Below are 26,631 nucleotides of genomic sequence, written 5' to 3' on the forward strand. Positions count from 1 at the left end.
GAAAACACAAATCTAAAAGTCTAAAAACTTAATCTGGCAAGGTACAGTCTTTGGTTAAGATGGCTTCTCTCACCAATTATTCTTTGTCCAGTATAGCTGACTGTGTCTCAGTCAGGACTTTCCACAGAAGTATGAGGAGCATGTTTCCCTTTTCATCGTACGTAAAAGATAAAGAGGAGTCTCTCTCTGTTCCATATATTCCAAAGAATTCCCAAAGAACCATCAAAGTTAGGAAGGCCTCCTGGGGATTCAGTCTCCTGTCTCTCTGTGGCATGCAGAAGCCAAGTTTCTTCTCTGTCTCTTGAGTTCAAGCTCAAGACAACCACCACTGGTTTGCTTGAAAACTTTGTTTATGGCTAATATGTAAATCGAGGTAAACCCAAATTCCTTTGTCTAGGACAGACTTGTTTATCACCTTTACCGATGCTAGGCTGTCTTCTTAAACATGTTCGAAGAACATCATACAGAGGGATTTTATAACTTCACAAATAAGGATTAATACATGTATTTTACAATGATATTAATGACTAATGTGTTATTAGTTTTCAAATGAAATCTTACAAGGCATATTTTGCACAAACATCATTGCAGTAGTGCATGGGGTATGAACACAGAGGCTGCTTAATATCACAACCTCCTTACACCAAGCCTACAGTCTCTTCTTTGTGCAATCACTGTGCTGCTGGGAATCAAATGGCTAAGGAAGGGATACAGTGTAGGCCAGTGGTGGGCAACCTGCGGCCCACGGGCCACATGCGGCCCATCAGGGTAATCTGCTGGCAGGCTGCGAGACAGTGTTTACATTGACCATCCGCAGGCATGGCCACCCACAGCTCCCAGTGGCCACGGTTCACCGTTCCCGGCCAAAGGGAGCTGCGGGAAGGCCAACTGCGGCTACTGGGAGCTACGGGCGGCTGTGCCTGCGGATGGTCAATGTAAACACTGTCTCGCAGCCCGCCAGTGGATTACCCTGACAGGCCGCAGGTTGCCTACCACTGGTGTAGGCAGTATGAAAGGCTGGATCTGAGGATTTTTCTAAGACCATGGGAGCATCTGCGTGACTAGTTGGCCACATTTCTTGCTTGACAGCAAAGTCTTTTGGAGTGGGCACTGCCTCGAAAACTTCACATGGAGTTATTGAGGCAGTTTTCCCATCCCAGGGATTTTCCTTTAGAAAGTGGTGGTGATAAGCTTTTCAGCTTGAATTATAAATGGATAAGTGAGCTCAGAATTAGCCCAAAGAGGAGAAATGTATATTTTAAAACAAGCAAGAATTTTATCCCATAGTTTCTATGTAGGTAAGATATTCATTTATATTTATACATTCACATTTCCCATACTATATATGCATATATTAGATATACAAGGTATAACTTCTTCTTCAGGTAGGAGCTCTGTGTAGCTCGAAAGCCTGTATCTTGCATTACAAGATAAAAGGTATTATCTCACCTATCTAGCTAAAATATACAGATTTATACAGCTATATAACTTCACACTTCACCTGGACTGGTCTCTTGCAATGTGTTAACTCCTTATCTGTTCCAACTTGTATTTAGCTATGAAACCCTTGTACCTTTCCCAGACCTGAAGAAGAGCTCTGTGCAAGCTCAAAAGCTTGTCTCTTTCACCACCAGAAGTTGGTCCAAAAAAAAAAAAAAGATAAAAAGATTTCCTCACCCATCTTATCTTTTTAATAGCCTGGGACCAACATGGCTGCAACATCACTACTATCTATATTTTAGATAGACTTAATATACACATATGTATATGCACCTCATACAACCTTCTTTATCTAGGAGATACATAGACCAAGATATTGTTTTCATCTTGTAAAACAAATTGACTCAAATGTATGATGTTGGAACAATGAGGATGCACAAGTAAGTGTTCACTTGCCCACCCATTAAGCAGAGTTTAATTAAACAGTGTAAAAATTAATTGTTTTTCCACCAGCAAATTATGAAATCTTGTTAAAATTTCACAGCTTACAGTTTTATATCTTAAGGTACGTCTATACTTACCCGCTGGTTCGGCGGCAAGCAATCGATCTTCTGGGATCGATTTATCACGTCTTGTCTAGACGCGATAAATCGATCCCGGAAGTGCTCGCCGTCGACGCCGGTAATCCTGCTCTGCGAGAGGAGTAGGCGGAGTCGACGGGGGAGCCTGCCTGCCGCGTGTGGACCCCCAGTAAGTACCTTTAAGTTCGAACTAAGATACTTCGACTTCAGCTACGTTATTCACGTAGCTGAAGTTGCGTATCTTAGTTCGAACTGGGGGCTTAGTGTGGACCAGCCCTAAGAGATACAATAGTAATTCTATGTCATCAGAACAAACGACATTGCTGTAGACTGTCCACAATCTCATGTACTTTAGAGAAAGCAGATTCTGTATTTGAACGCAATAAGTGAATGTGAAGGATGCAAATAAAGGGAATAGTATATCTTATATTTATGCTTTTGATGTTTTCTCATTTACCCAGATTCTGAAACCCACTGTCTTCAATGGGACTCCTCATAGAATTCTATTCATGAGTAAGTTTATCAGAGTCTGTCTCCTCAGTGACTTTATTTCCCCCCAAAGCAATACATTGAAATATTTTAATGAAGTAACTGTTAGTAAAATGACCCACACTGCAGGTTCATAACAATTATACATGCTAATTCTGCAGTAAAGAATCTTTCTTAGGACCCAGTTCTGCAGCCCCTCAACATTTAAATGAGAGTTTAACCTGAGTAAGAAATGGGCCACCAAAGAGCCACATATGAAGATATCCTAACAGCATTAGGCATTTTCTACACTTTTTTTAATACAGTGTTAAAAGAAATATTAATTGTTCTATTCTCTACTGATAAGTTTCTCTATTAAAATATTTTTGTATTTCTTCTACATTTATTAAACAGCAACCCATCTTTTAAATAACTATAACTTGCTAAAGGGATATAATTGAATAAGAGAGGGACTCAGCAGCTAAAGTAAAGTCCATTGCAGGCCCCTTGAATACTGGATTGTTTTATTTATGCTGCAAGAATGCAGCAGAGCAGCACTAACTGCTGGGCTATTGGCTATGCAGTGATAGAGCCTAACAAAGACTCTGTTGTGCTGTCCTTGGAACAATTTGTGCATTGTGATTCATCAAAAGAAAGGCAGCTTCCTGGGATAGTGTTTTTCTCTCCTGTGTTTTTAGGTAGGAGAGAAGGGAGCAGTAGCCCCTGTGAAAATTTAAATAAAACAAGAAAGTAGCAAGATTTGCAGTTAGCATCTAACCCCTGAACGTGGAAACCAACAAAAGAACAGTCTGCCCCAAATGAGATTATTTCCACAACATTAACAATCTGACAAATATAGAGATTTTTTTTTCTTTTTTCCAAGTTAATTCAGTTCTACTAATCTTAGGTGACATCTGTAACTATAGTAGGCAAAACTCAGAGAGAAGAGTAACTTTTACATTTTTTTTTAAGCTGGCAGTATATCTATGTTTGGTTCACTATAACCCCAAACAACTTACACAATTAATAGATAATAAGCATAATTATAGTAAAGGTTGATCTTATCCCATTCAAACAAGTCAGGTTGGCTAGGAGGCCTCTCAGACTGAGTAATCCTTCTTGTTGGAGCCTGTGCGCAGTCATGGTACCAGACACAAGAGAGGAGAAGCAGAAATACATGGCTTTCCACCAGAAATCATTTGTCTCCAGTAACAGAGAGTGGGGTTACAAATGATCTCTTCTGATAATTACGTTGTCTTTGTAAGGGTGGGGGTGGCAGTGGTTCCAGCCAATACTCATGGCAGAGCCCACCAGCCATCTGCCCCACACAGAAGACACACACCATCTCATGGATAATTTGTTAATCTCACTTAGCAACCTTTTTATAGATTACACATTCCTATATTTCATTTTCAACACAAATGAGGCTCGATTTCTTGGGCCCTTCCAAAATCCAACTGTCTTCAGTAGAAGATTATGTCCCTTAACCTAAAATGACAGTCAACGTATCATAGAATCTATATTGTGTGAAATTTCCTTTGAAAATGGAGTTCATAGCATTGCTGTAACAACACTCGTACATTCCTATTGCAATATATTTCTACTGCACTGGCCAATGAGTGAGGGGATGGAGCCATGACTGTGCCTATTCCCTTCCCACTTGCTCTGGGTATTCGCAGGGGATCATCCAATTAACAGTTTAGCTCTTCTTGGTTAATATATTCTCTTCCAACATATATTATGTTTATTATTGTGTTTTCAAAGTTTAATGAAACATGTAATTTCTATTATGGTAAAAGCTACATACTAGTCTTTTGTAGAAGTTTCAAAATACTACTTTTATGGACCTTTCAGGTATCTCAGACATACAGCTTTTTCTTGCAAAGGACTAGATGGACAGGCTTTGCCTAAAACCTTGGAACAAACCTCCATTTATGAGCCAGGGGAATCATTTTTATCCCACTACATGCATTCAGTGGGCTGCCATAGGCCAGTCATCATCTGTTATTGTTTCCCTGCAACCCTTGTGCTATTAATTTTTCTTTTTAATGAACTGTCCAGTCTAGTTTAGCTATGGGAACTATGATGGAGTTGCAGTATAAATGGTTTATGTCGTGCCTTTGTCAAAAACCTTTTCCCTACAGCACTAGAATATAATTGAAAAGCCGTTTCAAAATAAAATAGCTGAATGGTTGCAAATGCAGGTTGTCAAGAATCAACTGGGAAAATCCTATTTCAGAAATGCATTCTATTAGATTTTACCAATCCCTGATCTGAGTAATTTACAGATTAGTAAAACTGCAAAAATCACTAGGTTTGTAAGTTCTATTAGTGTGTATTTCTGAAAGATTCCTGAATATATTTTAAAGAAGTTGTTCTTTAAACTATGACTAACAATGCAATAATTGGTCTTGGTAAATGTCTCAAGTGAATTAAATGTACATGCTGTACAGTGTGTAGTGTTCTTTCTAATATGCAGCAAAGCTCCATGCTTGAGGCAGCAAATTAGCTTCTAGGAGCAATTCAAGGTATTGTTTATTATCTATGAAGCCCTAAATGGCCGAGGACATGGCAGACTCTGAGAAATCATACATCTCTATGCCCTATGAGCAGTTATGATTGGATGGGACATATTTCTGCTGAGAGTCCCTGGGATTGAGCTTTTGGGGACTAAGTGCAATCTTGGTGATAAGGAGGGGCTACTCTATGCTTTAGAAATCACTTCTAGCAGTCTCTTAGATCACATGACTTCCTCCCTTTAGGACATGGTGCAAGATACATAGCTTTCATTTCATTTTTCTTTGATCATATTTTTCTAGTTCATGGATGGCTTGGAGCAGTATTTCTTTATTATCTAGTCTTGGGTAATATTAATAGTATCAGTATATCATGCATGTGTTTCACTATATAATGACATCATTTATTTCTTGAAACTATCCATTGTGGAAATCTGAAAGGGACCATTATGGAGACATTAGTTTGCCAATAGTAAAGACTGAAGCTAGCTTTTTCTAATAAGCTATGTAATGAAATAAGTAGGCTTGGTTGAAAATTTTCCATAGAAATATTTTTGACAGAAAATTTGATTTTTGATTAAACAAGGTTTGGGTTTTTTTATAAAAAGTGTTTGCTTTCGGTACACATTTTGATTTTTTTGTCAAAAATAAAATAAATGCCCCAGAAAGAGTTTTCATTTTTTTTTTGTCTGAAAAACAAATATTTTGACTTGGATATGCTGCTGTGCAGCCTGATGGGCAGTATAGTTTAGTTGCCCCATGTCCCCATCCTCCTTGAGGGGTCAGGCTCCTTACCTGGACTTCATTTCCTATGAAGCATTGTGGGTTCCCTCTTTGACTCAGCCACTGCAATGCATCATGGTAGTTCATAATGGGAGATGATGTCCAATCAGGGATCCCAGCCCAGAAGAGACTGGGAACATGACACATGCAACACTATAACTCACAGCAGGCACTGCGGCTGCTTAGGCAGATGTAGAGATCAGTTTTGAAATGACTTGAAACAAAATGTTTAGTTTCTGGTCAACGTGACCTGAAATTAAATATTTTTGATTTAATTTTTTCAACAGAAAATCTAAAAATGTGGGGGGAAATCAACATTTCACTATGGAAAATATCAATTTAACAGAAATAACATTTTCCATCAAAAAAAAAGAAAAAAATATTCACAGAAAAATCTCACACAGCTCTACTAGGAGTCAACATGATTTGTGAGAAACAGTGTAATGTGAACATATTTTCTTCTCACCATGTTTTTCGTGGTTTCGCTACACATAGAAAAAATTATGCTACTGATATTTTCTTTCCTAATGCTTCGAACAAGATAAATAAATTGTCCCACATCCCTTTTAGCTGTATTTCCAAAGACGTTACTTTAGCCCAAGCAATGCCTGATGTCAGTGTTTACACATTTAGACCCCAACTTGTCAAACTATGCATGCACACTGGAATTGGCATAAACTAATTCATGCTTTTGAAAAACTGGCCAATTTACATATGTGTTGAACGGGGGGGGGGGGGGGGGGGTGTTAGGATCAGCATTCATATCACACTCCCAGTCAATACCAAGACCAGCGGATTAAATTTGGTGATGAATGCTGATCACGTGCCACCTGAGGCATGTTGCGCATATGCTAAGAAGCATGTGAGCAGTTCCAATGAAGTCAACTGGACTATCTGCATGACTTACGTTACTAATGTCCTTCAATGTTTTGTTGGATCATACCCTTAATATACAACTGAAGTCACCTAATTCTGCCTAAATGACAAGTGTTTATTTATGTAATTGAGATTTTCTTTATATACTGAATATAGAAGACTACATTTGGACAGTGTGAATATGTGCTGGACACATATTAATGGACATGTTTTTGCCTTTGTGTTACAAGGTTCTGTAGACTCTTACTTAAATACTCCAAACATGGCAGCCCAGAATATTGAACTAGACTCCCTTAACGTGACTGTGGAAAGGCTGTTTTAACTGACTGATGAGAATTCATAAACAAAGGTTTATGAAAACTATGTAAATTACTGTTACATTAAAAAACAGAAGGGTAAACATGGGGTTTTTGTGTGTGTAATGTGAAACAGATTGTGAGAGGCACAGTGCATTGTGTATGAATATATTAGTCCACATTCAAATTTGCTAACACTTATGAGAGGATGAACGTTTTAAATATCTGAAATCTGGCCTTTTTACCACGTGGCATTTGTACAAAAAAGATGTGAAACTATTTCCTGACAAGATCATACGTTTGGGACCCTCTGTCACAGTCTACGGTTTACAATACATATGAGCACTAAAAAGATGTATATATGACCTGCCTGCTTTATATTATAACAGTGAATTCATAAATATAGTGGGGGTACTGAATTTTTTTCTATCAGTTTGAGAGATACTATTGGTTTTACCAATATTCTCCATTTGGGGCATGAAAGAATCCCAGTGAATTCAGTGAGTTCAGGTTAGGGCCTTTAATTTCAGGAAATGATTCTCAAACTAATTTAATCTTCCCTTCAAAAGGAAAGGAACATTTCAAGTGTGTCCACTGCCTTCTCCCCTTGAAATGTGAGTGCATAATTCCAATTAATGACATGCAAAAATGAACGGGAAAATCTATAGACCAGGGGTCGGCAACGTTTGGCACGTGGCTCGCCAGGGTAAGCACCCTGGCGGGCCGGGCCAGTTTATTTACCTGCTGACGCGGTAGGTTTGGCCGATCGCGGCCCCCACTCACTGCGGTTCACCGTCCCGGGCCAATGGGGGCGGCGGGAAGCCGTGGCCAGCACATCCCTTGCCCGCACCTCTTCCCGCCGCCCCCATTGGCCCGGGACGGCGAACCGCGGTGAGTGGGGGCCGCGATCGGCCAAACCTACCACGTCAGCAGGTAAATAAACTGGCCCGGCCCACCAGGGTGCTTACCCTGGCGAGCCGCGTGCCAAACGTTGCCGACCCCTGCTATAGACAATAGACCCAAACCTAGCAACACCAATGGCAACTACTCAGGACCCTGGAAGATGCATCTAAATTACACACAGATTTACATAACCACAAGATACGTGCATAGCCATAATGAATGTGGCACAGAAGACTCTACAGTTTCTCAATACGTGCAGAGGAGTCCACTATACTAGAAAAATACTCCAGTGCCATGTATGATGGCTTTAGGGCAGCTTTCTGACGGAAGACTGACACAAAACTGCCCTAAGAAATCAGATAATTTGGTACAAGATATAGACATACAGTAGAATCCCATTTATCCGACCCTCCATTATCTGGCTCTGTGTATTAACCGAACAACCAGTATACAGAGGTCCAAAAGCAGGTGATCTCGCCTGTGGCCACTAGACAGCGCTGCAGTCCCATTCTCTGGACTATCTGAATTTTTGGTTATCCAATCTGTCCCCGGTCCCAATTAGATTGGATAAGTGGGATTCCGTAGTATATAAAATGATGGCATAAACATAATGAGACTCCCTACCTCACAATAGAGTTGTGAAGATTAATTAGTTCATTTTTGTATGGTGTTCGTGGGGGGAGGGATAGCTCAGTGGTTTGAGCATTGGCCTGCTAAACCCAGGGTTGTGAGTTCAATTCTTGAGGGGGCCACTTAGGGATCTGGGGCAAAATCAGTATTTAGTCCTGCTAGTGAAGGCAGGGGGCTGGACTCGACTCGACTCAATGACCTTTCAAGGTCCCTTCCAGTTCTAGGAGATAGGATATCTCCATTAATTTGCGGGGGGGGGAATAGCTCAGTGGTTTGAGCATGGGCCTGCTAAACCCAGGGTTGTGAGTTCAATCCTTGAGGGGGCCATTTGGGGATTTAGTTGGGGATTGGTCCTGCTTTGAGCAGGGGGTTGGACTAGATGACTTCCTGAGGTCCCTTCCAACCCTGATAGTCTATGATTCTATGATATGCTGTGCCCTGGGCAGCTCTTACCACTGCCTGGCTCTGGCTTCTGGTCTGCCTAGGGGGCTGGGCCTCATGGGGAAGAGGAGGAGCAGGGAGCAGGGCCTCCTGCATATGTCCTGATTTTGCATTTTTAAAAGGTGGTCACCCTAGCTGATTTGCAGAGCAGAAGAGGAAAGCCAGTCCTCAGGCAGAGTGGGCCAGGTCTGTATTATGGGAATACACTGATTACAGCTCCAGTTTTGCTGCTTTGTTTCAATAATCATAATTGTACATGCATATTTTACCTTGATTACTGTTGATGATTTAGATACTGAAACAGAAAATGTGCATTTCTGAATAGACGCAGCAGGAGCGAAATTATTGAAGAAAAAAATCCTCCAAAATGAAACAGAGAATTTAAGAACTATCTGGACACACAGGTTTACAAGACAATCAACAAAAGCTGTGTTTGTTCATTCTCTTTGCAGCTCCCTTTACAGAGAGACAATGCAAATACCTTACAGTGGACATCCTAAAATCACTGTGCAGGAAGTCTTACAGAAATGATTACATCTCTAACTTCCCCTAACTCTGAAATGGAAAAGCACTTAGCAAAACCAATGGGGCAGCTTTCAGTGTAAGATATTGCTTAATTTGAGTTAATTTAGATTTGGGCCCCACATTCGCAGTTTTAAGTTTCTTCTTTACTTTTCCCAAGCACATGTAGTTGGCGTTTTGTCCCCATCCAAGATTGTCATTAAAATACAATCTGCTTGTGAGTGTAGCTCTGAGCCAAGAATGAAAAGAGCAGGAGTAGACCTAGACTAGTCTAAGAAGCCAGAAATCAGAAGGGGTACCAAATTGAAAAGAAAGCAGATTAGGCTTTATTCAGAACCTTAGTGATGTGAACACTAAAGTTCAGCTACTGGCGTAAATGTGCATAGAGAGCCCAATCTGCCTTCCCATTAAATCAGTGGCCTAACTCCCACTGATGAGCAGGGGAGCAGATTCGGGTCTGTAATTAAGACAAGGTGGGGGGGGGGGTTGTTTGTTTGGTGGTGTTGTTTTTGCATGCATGCAAATCATGCGGCCCTTACTCAGGCTAAACTCTAACTTCACTGGGAATTTTGCCTGACCAAGGACTGAATCTGGATGGCAACATTTGGCCATTGAGTTTTAATGAATAACAAAATAAGAAGCACTGTTAGACACAAATATATAGAACAGCTTCTTCCTAGTTTGAAGGTGAAGAGGCCTATAGATTTCCTAAAGAAATTAAGAGGAGTGGTGTCAGTTTAACGGTTGAAACCATTCTATTGCAACTTGATACTAATTGCTGCAGTCTACACCTTAACGACTCAGAGAATATTGGACAGGCACATCCATGTAGCTGTTCATAAGGATGTTGTAGTGTTTTGCCCATTTGGCTGCCAGAAATGAGATCATCATCATTCAAGGACATTTCCACAGAAATGAAGCATCTGTCAAGCAGGACTTTAGTGTACTGAATATAAAAAGATGTTAATGAATCAGATAGCTTCAGAGCTTTAATGTCACAGTCTTGTAGACTTTTTATAAACATCACAATTCAAAAGGGATCTTACATCTGATGCTGCTATAAATGACCCTACTTATCTATTATTTATTACAGATTTGATAATTGATCCATTACAGAAGATAGTGGATATTTCTGTCTAAGAATTCTCACCTCTGAGGAATCCCTTGTTTCATTGGTAGATCAGAAAAGCACAGAATGTGAGAGGTTAAAGGCTGATAATAAAATTATGGAGGAAGAATAATAGAACCATTGTTTGGAGTCTGAGGTTTACCCCTATCACCGTCTCCACATTTTCAGCAGCATTTTTCAGTTAAGCCTCACATTGAACAACAAAACCTTTTGCAGCACAAATATGAATGGCTGTTTCAAGATTAGTGACATTACATGAAATGGTACAGGTGAAAAATAAATACAAAAGTTGCTCATCCATGCAGACTTACAAAAACAGCAACACAGAGCCCATTTTTGGATTAATGTAATATGGTTACTCTAATTGTTTTGGAAAATTCCTGACTACAGCTTACCATCACCCCAACCCCTTCAGTGCTAAATTCCTTTTTGTGTGTCCTTAATAAGAGCTATGATGTTATAAATGTAAATGAGCATGATCTGAATAGTGCAGCTTGTCAAACAGTGTGTTACAGGATAGTCACAGCAAGATGCTCAATGTCCTAAGGCACCAGCTCTCTGAGTGGCACTGAAGACCAGTGGACCCACCCTATGAAAACTCTGAGAAAATCTGGCAACAAATTGGCTTAAACAAGAGGTTACTAATCGTTGACATGCCACAGTGTACATATGGCATGTCATATAGAGCAACAAAAAGAGAGCAACATATACCTAAATTGTCAATTATAAGCTCATGAAGTCAGACATCTTACTCACCTTTACCCACTGGAAACTTGTTGCCAATTTATGTAACATATTCCACCCATTTGAATGGCCACTTAATGAGTCCGTGTTGACAATGCAGATTTAAGTTTTGTGCTGCCACTTATCCGATATATCAGCTCTTGCTGCAAAGAATGAAAAGTTCATTTGAAATCAAAAGCAACATTACAGTCACAATAACAGGGGGGAAACAAACAAGCAAACAAAAAACGCTAACTTTTAAGTTACCCCAACAGCCCAATGGGATTTTGGAGACAGAAAAATATCTATAGGCCGGGATAGAATTTACAAGTAACTTTTACTCATATAGACCTATTATTGGAAGACTGTTCCCATAATTAAAGTGCTGGAGGCCATGTCAATATCCCTTCACATCTTTCTCTCTACCTCCTAGACAAATAGAATCTCATGAAAGAAAATATGCTCTGGGAACATTATCCAGAGCAAGAGACACTTGTAGGGGGGGAAAAAACAACAACCCAGCTACAGTCACATGTCAGGTATCATCAGCCAAACAAGATGTGCTTCCAGCATTTCTAAGTGCTCTAAGACATATTACAAATCAGATAGCTTAGTATCATGACAGAATAAGGAAAAGAGGAAACTGCCTCTAGAGTAGTTATGCTATTATGGGAACTATATGCCCATAATAAGAGTTACAGTTGTATTGGGAATGTGAAAATTGGCAGGGAGCGGCTCTCCTGTTTTGCAGGTTTATGGAGCACATCTTTCCTTGGGTCAGTGGTCATGGGAGGTTCCTTCATACAACAAGAAAATTAACTTTATTTTCAGGCCTATAAACCATATTATTTTATAATGTGTACATTGCAAAATGTGCATTTTGTTTCCACTAAATTTCCAAGCCTACAGGTTGTCTTCTTGATGCTGCTATATACTTAGGCTTGGCAGAATTCCACTTTTTTAAAAATAAATTTGATAGAATATTTTGATGTTTATTTTAAGCATTTATTTATTTATTTAAATTTTCACAGTTGAAGGAAACTATGGGAAGGTCAGACCTTAATTATGTAATGACAGCAGACACTGAGATTCAAAAAGTTTTATAACTTAAAACACAAATTATGAACATCGCATGTCAAAATATATAAAGTAAATATCCTTAAATGAAACTAAGTTCTTAAGCTGCATTCTTCCTTCTTTGTCTATCTTTATATTCTGATTATTATTGAAGGAAATACTTTTCTCGCTGGTTTATGTGTGTGTACTTTGAAATTGACATTTACCAACATTTACCAATAACAAATTAATTCTTCCAAGCCTATACACACATACACACACACACACACATACACACACGTAGATGGAAGTATAGCCTGGTATTTAAATCCAGTTATTTTCAGCTACTTCCCTTACCACTTTACAGTTTACATTTATAAGGAACAATAATCACAAGGTGAAGGAAGGCACAAGTATTCCTGTTCTAACACTTAAAAACTAAATAGGGGCAATAAAAGTAGCTGGGAATTAAAAAACAAAGCCAAAACAGGTGTTTACAGACCTAAGCCATTCTAAAGGTGCTATAAAATTTATTCACAACAGACACATACAGTCTCAGGCACCTAAAAGAGCTCCTCGGGCTTTTTAGTTGAATAATTGAAGGATTCCACAATTGTCGCCCTTTTTTTTCTCTTGGAAGGCGATGCATCAGCCTTCTCCTAAGGGCACTCATCACACACAGTTTTTTCCTAACATTTCTTCTACTCCTTGGAGAGTTAAAATGCACCTCCCGAACTCAGTGAGCACAGCTTATGGAGTCTGTCTCTATACTCAGAGGTTTCACCCATTCATTCTAAAGTCCAATGCACAATTGGCTGGACTTTTGGGACCATTAAGCTGGTTACAATAAACAGAATTAAAATTGGGATTTGTGTTCCTGAAATATATCTGTAGGTCACCTTTCGAGCAGCCAGCTGGAACTGCCTTGCATTGTGGTGTTTATGTTGAAGGAGACACAATTTAATATTAAATGCAGTCATTGTTATGGTGCTTAATTTGTATGCACTCTGGAAAATTTCTCAGATTAGGCCCCATATCTTTCACGTACATTAAATGATGAAACTAACCAAGATGACGGAGGATGACTACATTAGTTTACAATGGAGAGCTACTCATCCAAGAAATATCTCAACATCCCTCAATAGAATCTGCCCTCAACAGAATATGAATGCTGCCTTTTTGTCCAGCAAGCACCTATAGTCTGATTCAGCAGTATTCTGGATATTTATGGCTGTGTGTATACACCTGTTGACTGATATCTGCAGTATGCTACTTACCATCTGCCTGGAACAGGAGAGAATAGCAGAGGTACCTTCCTCAAGTTTTCAATAAAATACCATACAATTCTAAACCTGTTTTGAATGTTTTTAAATATCTTGTTTACCTCTTTCAGTAAAATCAACATTAAAATTATCAAAGCCTCATGATAGCACTTTACAATTATTAAATATTAAACTAGTACTAAAGTAGGGCTCCATCTTTCAAAGGGATCCAACCAGGGCTTCCTTACACTCATGCAGAATCCCACTGAAGTCAGTGGGACTCCACCAGGAGCGGCGCCAGGGTTTTTGGTGCCCTAGGCGGGGGTCCTTCCGCGCTCCCAGTCGTTGTCGGCAATTCTGCGGCGGAGGAGTCCTTCCGCGCTCCTGGTCTTCGGGGCACTTCGGCGGCGGGTCCCGGAGCGAGTGAAGGACCCGCCGCAGAATTGCCGCCGAAGACCCGGAGTGCGGAAGGACCCCCCGCCGCCAAATTGCCGCCAAGGGCGGCAAAATGCGCCCCCCCCCAAATCCTGGTGCCCTAGGCAACCGTCTAGGTCACCTAAATGGAAGCGCCAGCCCTAGACTCCACACACGTATCAATGTCCAATCACACAGACAGGTTGGTTGCATCATCATCATCATCATGTTCCTATTACGCTAGGGCCTTAAACAGGAGTTAGATAAAATACCCACATTACAGAGAACGAGCACATGATTATTACTCTATTACCTAGTGACTATTACTAAGAGATGATCAAAGGGTGCTGCATCTTATATTCTCAGAGCTTCTGATATGCAGCTGATAATAATTATTAAGTATTTCAGTGTGAGATAATACCAGTGCAAGCTGACTGTAATCAATGGGATAGCACAGATATAATGTGGGGAGTAGAATGACCCTGTGTGTCCCCAACAAACTGAATTACTCAGAAGAAAACTAAGTTCCCATTTCTACAAGAATACAATTTTCTGCTTCTATGGTTCAAACCTTTTCTTTCCTTGTCTTTACAGACTTCAGTTTGCTAAACATTTAAATAATAAAATAAGTGTAATATAATTGTGATCCATTAATAGATGTTTCTCTTTTTTGTAAAGCAGTTGAAATATTTTGTGTAGAGGACTCAGCATTAAAACTAAATGAAATGAATTGCTCACATGCTGTTTTTCCTGTGAATATTTATATTTGTGGTGAAATTAATACATTGGCTCAGGAGCTGAATTTTACCCTAGGATTATGAGCACTGCTGAGGAAGATGGCCTCTGTGCTCTCCAGACCTGGCTGGCTAAATGCTGGGCCAGTCTCCTGACATACCTCAAGGAAGCCTAAAAGTTGCTCTAAATTACACTAGCTGCTAATGGCCTATGGTGGTGATAGGGCAGTCAGGGATCCATGGAGTTTAGCCTTCTGTGCCAGCAGTATGGAAGCAGATGGGGGGGAAGGCAGCAGGGTCCCTCTATAATGAAATAAGTCTTTGTGCCTCACTATTCTGGCTTTAAGTCCAGAATATGCAGCAAAGACCAGGCACACCACATCCCAGGTTCTGGGCAATTGTATTCCATCCATAGAATAGCCAGACTGTATTCACAACCGGTAAGAGTTTTGCCAATATTGTACTTGAATTAGTATTTCAAATATAGTGCATGTACATGGGGATTCCTTGTGATTATTAAAGGAGCCCATGCAAGTCTGCCAAGGGCCCAGCTCTGCAAGGAGTTGAACACTTTCCTGGAGATGCAGAGAGCCCTTAATTCTGAATGGTCAGCAGCTCATAGGATCAGGCCCTAAGCATGCTGTACTTTTCAAAAGATATGTTGCCACATAGAGCTACCAATGGATAAAAAAACATAGCTATTTGGATTCATGGCTAGGTGGTGATAGGAGACTATACTGAGGCTCATGCTTCTGATGCCCACCAGATACTTTAACAGCCCCTTGGGCTGCTACCAATGAACACTCCTAGGAAGTCAGACTAAATTGCATTCTATCTTCATTATCCAAGTACCCAAAAATTAAATGAAAACTTTTAGGGAAATCATTACAAAATACTCTATAATGTGTGTTGATATGATTACAAACATGTTTCTAAATATCAAGCTCGGTAAATAATGCAAAAACACTATGAATATTCATTTGGATTTTAAAATAAATTTGCTTCAGCTATGTTCGCATTCTCCTTTTGTGTGTGCTTTCCGACCGCAGTAGAGCAATCAAATTTTACTGGCAAAAAAATGTTCACAGACTGAGAGCTAATTTAAGTTGCATGCACGTGTTCATGGATAACAAATTTTGACTTGCATAAATATTCACACCAGAAATGCTTCTCGCTAATCCCATCAGAGAACAGAAATGAAAACATGCAACTCATCTGGCCAATCACAACTTTGGTAACCAACTCAACTTACAGTTTCATATATTTATGATCAATCTATAGATTTAAAAAAGTGGAAAACATGTTCACCAACTAAATTCAAATTATGACTAAGTCCTAGGAAAGAGCAATCTGCTCATGGATATTTTGCAAACAGAATAAGTTAAATTAATTAATTATTGTAAAATATTCACTAATGCTCTAAATAATTATATGATAGAAAACAAATGTAAGCTATGGATGATGATATATAGTGAGCAATCATTCAATAACTAATATGCTAAAAGCATGATTCATGAAAATACATTATGTAGACAAGCTGTGGATGCTGTTTACTGTGAAGTACATATCACACTCTTTAAATACGTGGCTTTTTTACAAATAAACTTGTTGTCTTTGCATTTGTGTTTGAAATTACACAAAAATGAAGCACAGAAAAGGAATAACATTGGAAAGGGACTAAATTATGCCATTTTGATAATTTGCTTATATGGCTCAAAATGTACACGGCTGCCTTTACAGGACCAAAGTAGTGCCCAGGTAAGGCTATCTTGCTTTTTGGAAGATCTGTATCCATGGAGTTGGAAGTGCATGGGTTTCAGTCTCGGCACACAGTTACACACCTGCATGTCATCAATTTTTAAAACCTAGTTTTAACTTTATGTGGGGTGAATAGAGTTGGGATTCAAAACCCTTATTCTTATTCCCAGTTCCCAGGTCTAGCCTCTGTACAGTGAAATTTTCTTATGTACATAAACGGAAGACAATGGACCCTCCTATATACACGATAGTTTAACTGTCAAACAAGAGCTCCATTACCAGTAACACGGCATTTATGCAGGGTACATGGGTTTCAAATCAATATTTCTTACTAATACCCATCATTCTGCGTAGCCAATAGCAAATAAATCTGCATTTTCACCTCAGGGAAGGAATGAGAAACGCTGTGATCAATGTTTTTCATGACAAACATGATGGAAAGCAACTGTAGAGTTCCCATCTAGTACATCAGTATAAAAAGCACAGAGCATAGCTTATTTTAGTAATCTGTATATGTATGCAATATATTTCCTGAGATATTTGTATTTGTTATTTTTTCCATTGTAAACATTTTTGCTACATTGAATATTCAAGATCTGCAGTTTATAGGAAAAACCTCAAACAAAAAAACAAAAACAACAACCCCAAATAAGTCAAGAAAAAGCCCCACTAATGCATTGAAAAAAATCTGCTGTATTTACAGAATATTGTGTTCCAAGTCCAATTATAATTACAAGAAAACTCCAATAAACAACCAATAAACAGTTCTTGTGCTTCAAATGGATTTGACATAGTGGCACTTTAAATAAAACTCCTAACAAGATTATTTTATTTTTTGTAAAGTAAGCCATGACTTAACAGTTGGGTTATACAAAGTGACAACCCTAGAAATTTTGAAAGTGTTGCTGGTTAGATGCAAAAATCCATTGTCACTATGGTAATTACTTCACAATGCCTGATGTTAAATGGGCAGTCCTGTGGCCCAAGAAGCAGCTGAATCCTGCATTGTCCTTGCATGATAAAAAGATTAGAGAGTCTGAAAAGCAGAGGAACGGAATCTCACAGCTTCTTAGACTTTGCACTGAAAGGGCCATTGTAACATCATCATAAATCCTGGGTTCCCTAGGCACTTGACAACTAAAGCAGTGGACAATAGAATTCTTGTGTTGAACAAAACACTCCTTGTCTGCCAAAGGGTTTATCTGCTTCATTTACAAATGTCTTTCATTGTACCAAAATAATTCCCTATTAGAAACACTATTAGGAGCAGAACTAAATAAATATTCACAGCTTTGGTATGTTTTCTAGAAATGAATAAACCAATACAATCAAGTAGCATGCAAAATATGAGTCTTTAAAAAAAAACTCCTTTGCTCCATTCTGTGAGTCCCTCTTCTCCTTACTGTATCTATGTATCCATTCATGCACCCTATCTATCTTTTGCTACAAGGAAAATGCCTATCATACACCACATTTACTAACAGAAGAGAAAAATATTGGTGAACTGGAAGGATTTCAAAGGAGAGCAGCAACTGTGATCAAGGCGCTATACGCACTGACTTCCACAGAAGGATTTTGAAAGCTAGGTACTTACAGCTTTGCTAAGAGATGATACCTACAGCTTGGCAATTAACAAAATAAGAGTATGTAAATGTCTGAGGGTTTATAAGACAGACAGAGAAAAATATTTATGACAATAAAAGGGGGTAAGGATTAAATTAAGAAAGGGAAAATATAGAGTAAATATCAGAAAAAAAATGTCCTGTTAGTGATGGATACCAATCTGTGACCAAGTCTCCCAAATGAAACAGTGCTAACCAGTTTCTTACTATATTTAAAATTAATCTGGTCAAAATAGTGGACTATTTAGAGTAGAAATGAGTAAGTAAATAAAAATAAATTATACAAAATATTAATTTGCATTTTTTTAAAAAATGCTTCTGCCATAGTTGCACCTCTTTTGTGTTTAGTATCTGCAAATATTTAATTAATGAAGTTTTACTAGCAAAATGCTCAGGGAAAGAGAATTTCTAATATGCACAAATGATTCATGATGAAAAAGTTAAAAAAAATATTGATCATATAAAATCAGTTAGTGAATGCATTCAAGAAAATCACAATAGTCAATGAGAGTAAATTCAAAGGCAAAATAGGTTAACATTTCTTGAACAAATTATTTATCCGGATATTCTGTCTAGCTGCTATTAGTTTATAAAAATACAACAACTATTTCCAGATGCTCACCCAGAATGTTAAAGATAGCTTCAGGAAATCAAAGATCAAATAGATTGCCAAATGAATGAAAAATAAAGTATTTGCAGAATTTCATGTGCACACAATATAAGGCACACATATTGCAATTAACACAAATGTGTGCACAATCTTGGTTCTTGTATGTGCCAAGTATGTGCCTGTCTAATTCTGAAAATCCAGACTTCATTATAAAAATAAATAAAATTAAATTAAATGCCCGGATTATAACAACTAGTTCATATTTACTATATGAATACGAATTAGCCAATTATATAGAAATACAAAATTAACAACAAGGTGGCTCAGTGGGTTAATGAACAAGTGGAAATATATTGGGTGGTTTCATCCTAGTCCCTGGCATACACACCTTGACATCACAAACCCACAGCACAATTTGACTGTTAGTAGTCTCTACCTCTGAGCCGCCTCTGACTAAAACAAAAAAGGTGCTTCTGACCAAAACAGAGGTGGCTTAATATAATCATCGTAGCATCTGACCACACTGTCCCCAGTATTATCAAGTGACAATAGTCCATCACTTTTATGGGTATTAAGGGCCTAATCCTGCAATGTGCTAAGTACTTTGTGTGTGTTCAGTGAGAACTGAGAGTGCATAGCATCTCCCAAGAGATGCTCCTCACAAGGGGAAATATATTCTTTAAAAATGGTAGAATACAAAATCAAAATTATATATAAGAAAGGACAAAATCTAAGAAGGACAACCAGGTAATCATCCCATCCCTGCCTTGAAGATAACTGTTTCTACATGATACCACACATTTATGCAATACCTAATATTTTGATGAAACAGAGAATACATTACATGTGAGGACAGAATGCAGACAGCAGCATAAATCATACACACAAATGCAAAGCACTTAACAAAACAAATAATAGGGCAAACACTGAACAAAAGAGGAATAAATATCACAAAGGAAAAGAAAATAATTATATGACACTTAAAGGAAGATTTCTGTATACGTATCCTCTCCTACCATCCAGCCTAATAAAACAACTACACCACCAGAAGAATGACAATTAACAATATGGTATAAATATAAAATAGTTCCTAGAAGTGGAGACTTTGTTTATTCTCCAACAGCTTAAATGGGAGTTGGGAATAAAGAGAAAGATCAACATCAGGAAAGAGTAAAAGCTCCACATTTGTTTTTGTTTTTTGCATTGAGAAATAATTTTTGCTCCAAATCCCAGCTGAATACAAATTCATTATTGTTCTTCTTTACAAGGGATAACAGAGCCAAAGGAACATAACACCCAAAGCAAAAATACAGGCAACCCCAAGTTGCGTAAATCAGGTACATACACATTAATTAACTTGTAAATACAACTACAGAGGGCCTAGAAACAACAGTCCTGCATTGGGAGTTCAGGACCATGGCCAGGAGGGTCAGCTGGGGACACTGTCCTGGGACTAGGCTTAAGGGGGGTCCAGGCCCATCAGCTGGTCTATGGTTTTGTGTACATGTGCATAGTAGAATCAGGACAACTGTGGCAGGACCACTCAAGAATAAGGGGACAGCACTGAGGCACACATAGCTCTTCCCCCACAATGAGACGGCTGAGTGGAGCGCCTGGCCACCGCAGTAAGAAGTGGGCCAGAACATAGGGGAAGGGAACAAAAACAAGAGAGGGAGGGGAATTAACAAACAAGAAGAAGGAGGGGTGGGAAATGGAAAGCAGAAGATTAAAAAAAAGAGGGAGCAAATTGGGAGGGGGGAGACCAGAGGACAATGAGAAAAGCAGCCAGAATCTGTCTGCTTTAAATCATGGTATTGGGAAAACTGGTTAATAGCAATGAAAATTAAGTGAAGTGAGAAATGAACACGAAAAATACATGATTGAAATTACAAACTGGATAGTGGAATAGGTACATTTTCATAGAGGGCTATAGTAGACCATGACTGGTTTTTACAATACCAATACTTAGTATGTACTGACGGCCAAATCCTCTGCACAGTTCAAAGTAAATGGGAATAAGCCAGGGTAGTTCCATAGGGCCCAGCAGGGGACAAACTAGCTGCACAACAAAAGAATCCTCCTCAGATCACAGCTCTGGTGTACAGAGATTGTGCCCCCTTCCCAACTTTCCCATTGCAGCAGGACTTCATCTGTTCCCCTCTCTTTTGGGTCATGTGGGCCCATGGGCAGGCTATGGGCCTTTGAGAATGAAGTCTATGTTAATTAAACCTGTGCTGCTCCAGCCTAATCCTGTTCAGGTATCAAGAATGAAAGTGGATTCAGAGATTTCAGGCTCAGTCCTATTAAATATCATAGATCAAATTTGTTTACATAAATCCAACCTCTCTGAGTTTTTTCTAAAAACTAAATGTTTGTGGCTATAGCAGACGTAATTCTCTGCAATCTGAAAGATTTTAAGTGTGTGCACTAAAACCCAGCTTTTCTATATGGAATTTTCTACTAGACTAACTGAAAAAAAGTCCTCAAATCCCCAGGGGCAAACCTCTCTTGTATATTTTCCCATCACGTAAATAAAATTGATATAAAATATACAAAACACACACTACTGATTATCATCCTTGCACAAACACACAATGGTACTCTCAACCCACTGAATCCTTTCCCTACTGAGTCACACTTAACCCAGGTTCTCCAACAGTACAAGCCATACACTACCAGGACGAGATTCTGATCCCAATGAAGTCATACTGTAGTTTTGCTGTTGACTTCAATGAAGCCAGGATTTCATGCTCAGTTTCCATAAAACTATTTCCTAAAAGTCAGAGCGTCTGAGACATCTCCCCCCAAAATCGAACATCTACCTACATTAAAGCATACATTTTAGCATCAAATTTCAGCACTGTTACTTATTTGGTTTCTTCACTCTTCTAATCTCTGTCCTTTCTTCCTTTCCTTCCATTGTATATCTAAGGGCCTGATCTGCTCCCATTGTGCTCAATGGCAGAATTCCCACTGACTTCACTGGGATTTGACCCCTATTGTATCTTTCTTTCCTGTTGTTTTCAGTGTCTGTTTTCTCTTCCTTTCTTCTGGCTTTCTTCTACTTCCTTTTATCAACCTCTCCTAGTGACCTGAAAACTAAACCTAAAAAAGTGAGAACCACTGAACTATGTGCTGAATGCCCCCATTAGTCAAGCTGTAGGGGACAGCCAGCACAGAAATAAACTTCAACTGACCTTTCAAAAACAAATCTTTATATAATGTCCCATAAAATCATCCTGCTAGTTCCAGGTCTGGTAGAGACACTCAAGAAAGTATAAGTCTGGGACATTCGAGATACCAGAAAGGACCTTTAGCTCAGAATTGGTCCAAGGTGAGCAAAGAGATGGGGTTCTTTTGTCTAAGGTACTTTTTTCCTCTGACCTTCACTCTATTATTAATAAAGAAAAGAGGAATTGTTTAAAATCTTTACAGATATCTGACGTTTCTGAATTCGTATATGCCCGATTCAACTAATTGAACATCTATATCATCACAGAAAGATACATGATTCGTTCTGGAGCTTATTGCAAACCAAGTGACTCTTCAGAAATTTTAAAGAATCTTTTTATAGTTTAAATTAAACTTATTTCTGTGTTTATCATGCCCACACCATAGTATATTTGGCATTTATTTGCATGGTAATCTTATTTTTAGGTAACCGTTAAGCTTCTCTCTCTCTCCTCTTTTCCTCCATCCCAATTTCTCTCTGTGTGTTCTCAACAGGGGAAAGTTGGCTCCCTAACCCAGAAGGGAAGAGGCGATGCAATATATATCTTGTTGATATATAAATAATAAAACTCTAGGAGTGGGAAAGAGAATATTATTGATCCTAGCAATAATCTCCTTTAAAATCTATGTTTCTTATTTAAAAAATTGAACAATGTTGATTGGTTGATACTCTGAAATCATTCTTAACACTATAACACATTTGGATTGCTATTTCCAGGACTAAAATTAAAGATATGGCAATATATCAATGGATAAGTACAGTATTTTGAACTATGTGAGAGCAGTAAGAGTTTTCAACGATATAAGAGTGTGCAATTTTCTCCAGAATTAATACAGCACCCAGATTTTCAGGAATGTTACAGTGGGGTGATATGATTTTCCATCTCCCATCAGTTGAAGATATTTTATCCTGGACATTACAATATACTTATATTTCTTATGAGCAGTTATTTCCCCAATATTTCATAACATGCCTACCTATCTAGTCTTGAGAGTTAAGGCATAAATAATAATAATCTACATTTGAGTTGCACAATGTAATTAAATGCTCATAACACTGAATTTCACAGCTAAAATTAACCAAAATGTCTACTATATTAATATTTAACATTTGTCTGCTGGCCATTATGTCTCCAAATACCACTGAGACTTTAAATTTCTATGCTACATTTACTATAAGCTATGAGTAAGTGTATTATGAGATTTGTTCAAAACAATGGTGGTGAAGTAGAAATATATATAATCAAATAATAACATAGCAAGCACATGGTATATACAAGGAGTCAACTGTGCATTACACACTTAAGCCCGCTGTGTATTACACACTTAAGCAAAACTCCCGCTGAAGGTAATTGGAGTTTTGCCTAAGTAAGAAATATCATATCAACCCTAAATAAATATATTAATTTTAATAGGTATCCCTGTAACAGGCCACTAAGCTCAAGACAACTATGAACTTCTCATTTTGCAAAGGTAGATGATAAGTTTCTGAAATGCTAAATCTTTTTTTTTTTTAAGTGAAAGAAATTGGACAGTCTGAAGCTGAGTCCTCATCAGTGCTGATCTTCAAGTTATTCCCTGGCAGTGGGACTATCTTTTAAACCTTCTAATTGCATAGCCCCAGAATGTTCTCTAAATACCCACCATACTTGGGCTACAACAAAGAAAGTCTGTTGTTAAAATGACAGCCTGGATAGCTGTGTGACTTGAAGAACAGTACCTGGGGACAAGCCTATGGCTAATAATAAGTTAATATAAGATCAAACTAATAAAAAGATCCCTTTTGGCAGCTGCCCAGCAAACTATCTCCCCAATGAGAGCAGGAAAATATATATTTGCAAGAAAGCTGAAATAAAAATAAAAGTTGGATGCAATCCATATATTAGTATTTTTTCCTCCCGTTTAAAATGTAATTGGCATACAGATGAGAGAATATTCTGCCTTAGAACTCCTGTGTGGCCTTGGCAAATCTGTATGTCTCCGTTTTTCCATCTGTAATTTAGGGATAAAAATAATTACCTACAGTACCTCATAAAGGGGCTGGGAGGTTGAGTTAATTCACACTTCCAAAGCAATATTAAGACCCTCCCATGATAGGACTATGTAAGTCCAAACTATTTATTAATAATTATTACTTTTTATGTGTTCTTGCTGGCCTTATTCCTAAATATATCTTAGGTTTTTCCCTACTTTAAATCACAGTTACATTGATAGAATGTTCACACATACTTAACATTAAATTTGATTGGCAGCAAACTGTTGGTAAAATAAATAAGGTTACTTTCATGCCTCCACTGTTATTTTGCAAATGAACCGAGATATCGGTAGCTCTACAGCTCATTATCTTGAATTGTGAAGGCACTAAACCAAAGGAGTTTCACTAAAAATAATTACCTAATAGGTTTCACTTGATAGTGGGTGGACATATTTACATCAACCAGTTGCTGAATTTCCATTCACTGTTCATGGTAATCATAATCATAATTACCATGTAGCCATGTTTAGTAGTTAGACAGTCATCTTAACCTGCAGTTATTCTTGCTAAATTACAGTTGTATGGTTTCTAAAACCACTATTAGAAATTGAAAATGTACATATGTGGTAGTTTGAGAATCTGTCAAATTATCAGTTAACTTTTTGCTGATTATCAATTATATCAAATAATTTGGACCTCAAGAAAAAGGATAATGTATTTGGTGACTATGTGTTATAATAATTGACACTGCATATCTTTGTGTGCATACATATGGAAGGTTGAGGGGGGAAATGAAAATGCAATAATCTGAAAGACAGTAGACACTTTCTCTGTGGTAGCTCACCTTGCAGAGAATCTGGGTTAATAAAAACCAATCATGTTTCTGAGCCAGACTTCCTATACTCAATATGTTGTTGGGTTTTGTTTAAAGTTTTTAATTAATGTGGTAGTTGAGTGCAGAGAAAAAAAGCCACTCCTAGTGGAATGACTAACCCACCAGAATCCTGAGAAATCCCCAATTAACTTAAGCAAGACAATAACATCTTCATTTATAAGTGGCATGAATTATCTTCTATAGAACTTTGTGATGCTTCCCAGCATATCTCTGTGACATCCTGTGGTAATGTATATGTCACACAGCAGCTCAAAAGATAATAAGTCACCACTTTATAATGTATATAAAAAGATTTTTTCATATACTCATGCTTGTGCATGGTATAGTATATCAAATAATAATCACAATTATATATAGTATCAGGCTGAACTGGACTGCACAGGGTGAGAAAGGGAGGAAGGAGGAGGGATGGTGCAGGGAACCCAAAGTATATGTCCATAAATCCAGGGCAGCATATCTGTTGGTATTTTCTTCAGCATTTGTGTAAGGACCCAAATGATATGCCCACAAAGAATTATGGTCTGCTAGTGTGGAAGCACAATCCCTTCTGCTACTTGTGCACAGTAAGCAGCAGCATTCCCTGGAGCTCAATGGCCTAGTCAAAATCTCCACAACCAACACCACTCTTCTCCCACCTATCATTTGCATGGATACAGGAAGGGCAGGATGCTGCTTTTAGTGTTACAAACTGCACTCACGGCTTAAGTACAGGTAGAGTAAAATGTGTAATTTTTTATATTATCCAAAATGTGTGAGTGTGTATGTATGTGTACATGCACACACACAGAGAAAGTGTTAGGTTAGCTTTTTCACCTGCAAAATTTCACGGTCTGATTGCTCCCCATGTAGTAAAATACAAGAAATGATTCTCTGTAGGCCCTCATGTCCCCATACCAGGAATATTTTTAACAATTAAATTTAACAAAACTAATAAGTTACTTAGCAAAACTAATAATAGTTATATTCTCATGGGCCCTACTTAACTATGCACATGAAATTTATAGGGGAGATTTTCAGAAATACCTAAGGGATTTAGGAGCACACATTCCATTGACAGTCATTGGGGCTTGTACTCCTAAATCCTTAAATTCTATTGATTTTTAGATGGAACCTGTGCTGCTAAAATACACAGGCACTTTCAAAAATCTTCTATAACTGTAATAAAATATATTTGAATGCCATAAACTCACCAATGTGCAATGAAAATAACTGCATATGCAATTGCCAGATATGTTTGAGCACATGTATTTTTTTCCATGTACAAAATGGATTCACTTGTAACATGTAAGGGCATGTTCCATGGTCCTGAGGAAAAATGACTATGAAAAATGAGGAAGATGACTAGCTTTGGTGAGCCAGTGTGTTCCCATGTTTGCCATATCTCTCTCACTGGCAACACTGCTCCTCCAGTTCTAGTTTTAAGAGAAAATATTAAATGGTCATAACACTCCCAAATATTTGTTATCATTTTATGATTCCTGCAAGAGTTTAGTCATAGGGTAATGTTTAGTTCCATGGAAGAATGTGTAATTTCAATGAAAAGCAGCATTTAGCTGCAAAACATCTTAGCCACAATTAACTTTTTTTTTCAAAAATCCAGAAATTTCTGTTGAAGTAGAAAAGCTGCATCTTAAGAGTTTAGTTGGCACTGTGAAATATTTTACACTGTCCTCCTCACAAATAATATTTAGGACTGGGATGTCAAATCAAAGAGATATGACTTGAATTTAGTTTTGGAGAGAAAGAGGCAGAAAGAGAAAGAATAT

Source organism: Emys orbicularis, chromosome 14 (genome assembly GCF_028017835.1).
Source record: "Emys orbicularis isolate rEmyOrb1 chromosome 14, rEmyOrb1.hap1, whole genome shotgun sequence".
NCBI classification, from domain to species: domain Eukaryota; kingdom Metazoa; phylum Chordata; order Testudines; family Emydidae; genus Emys; species Emys orbicularis.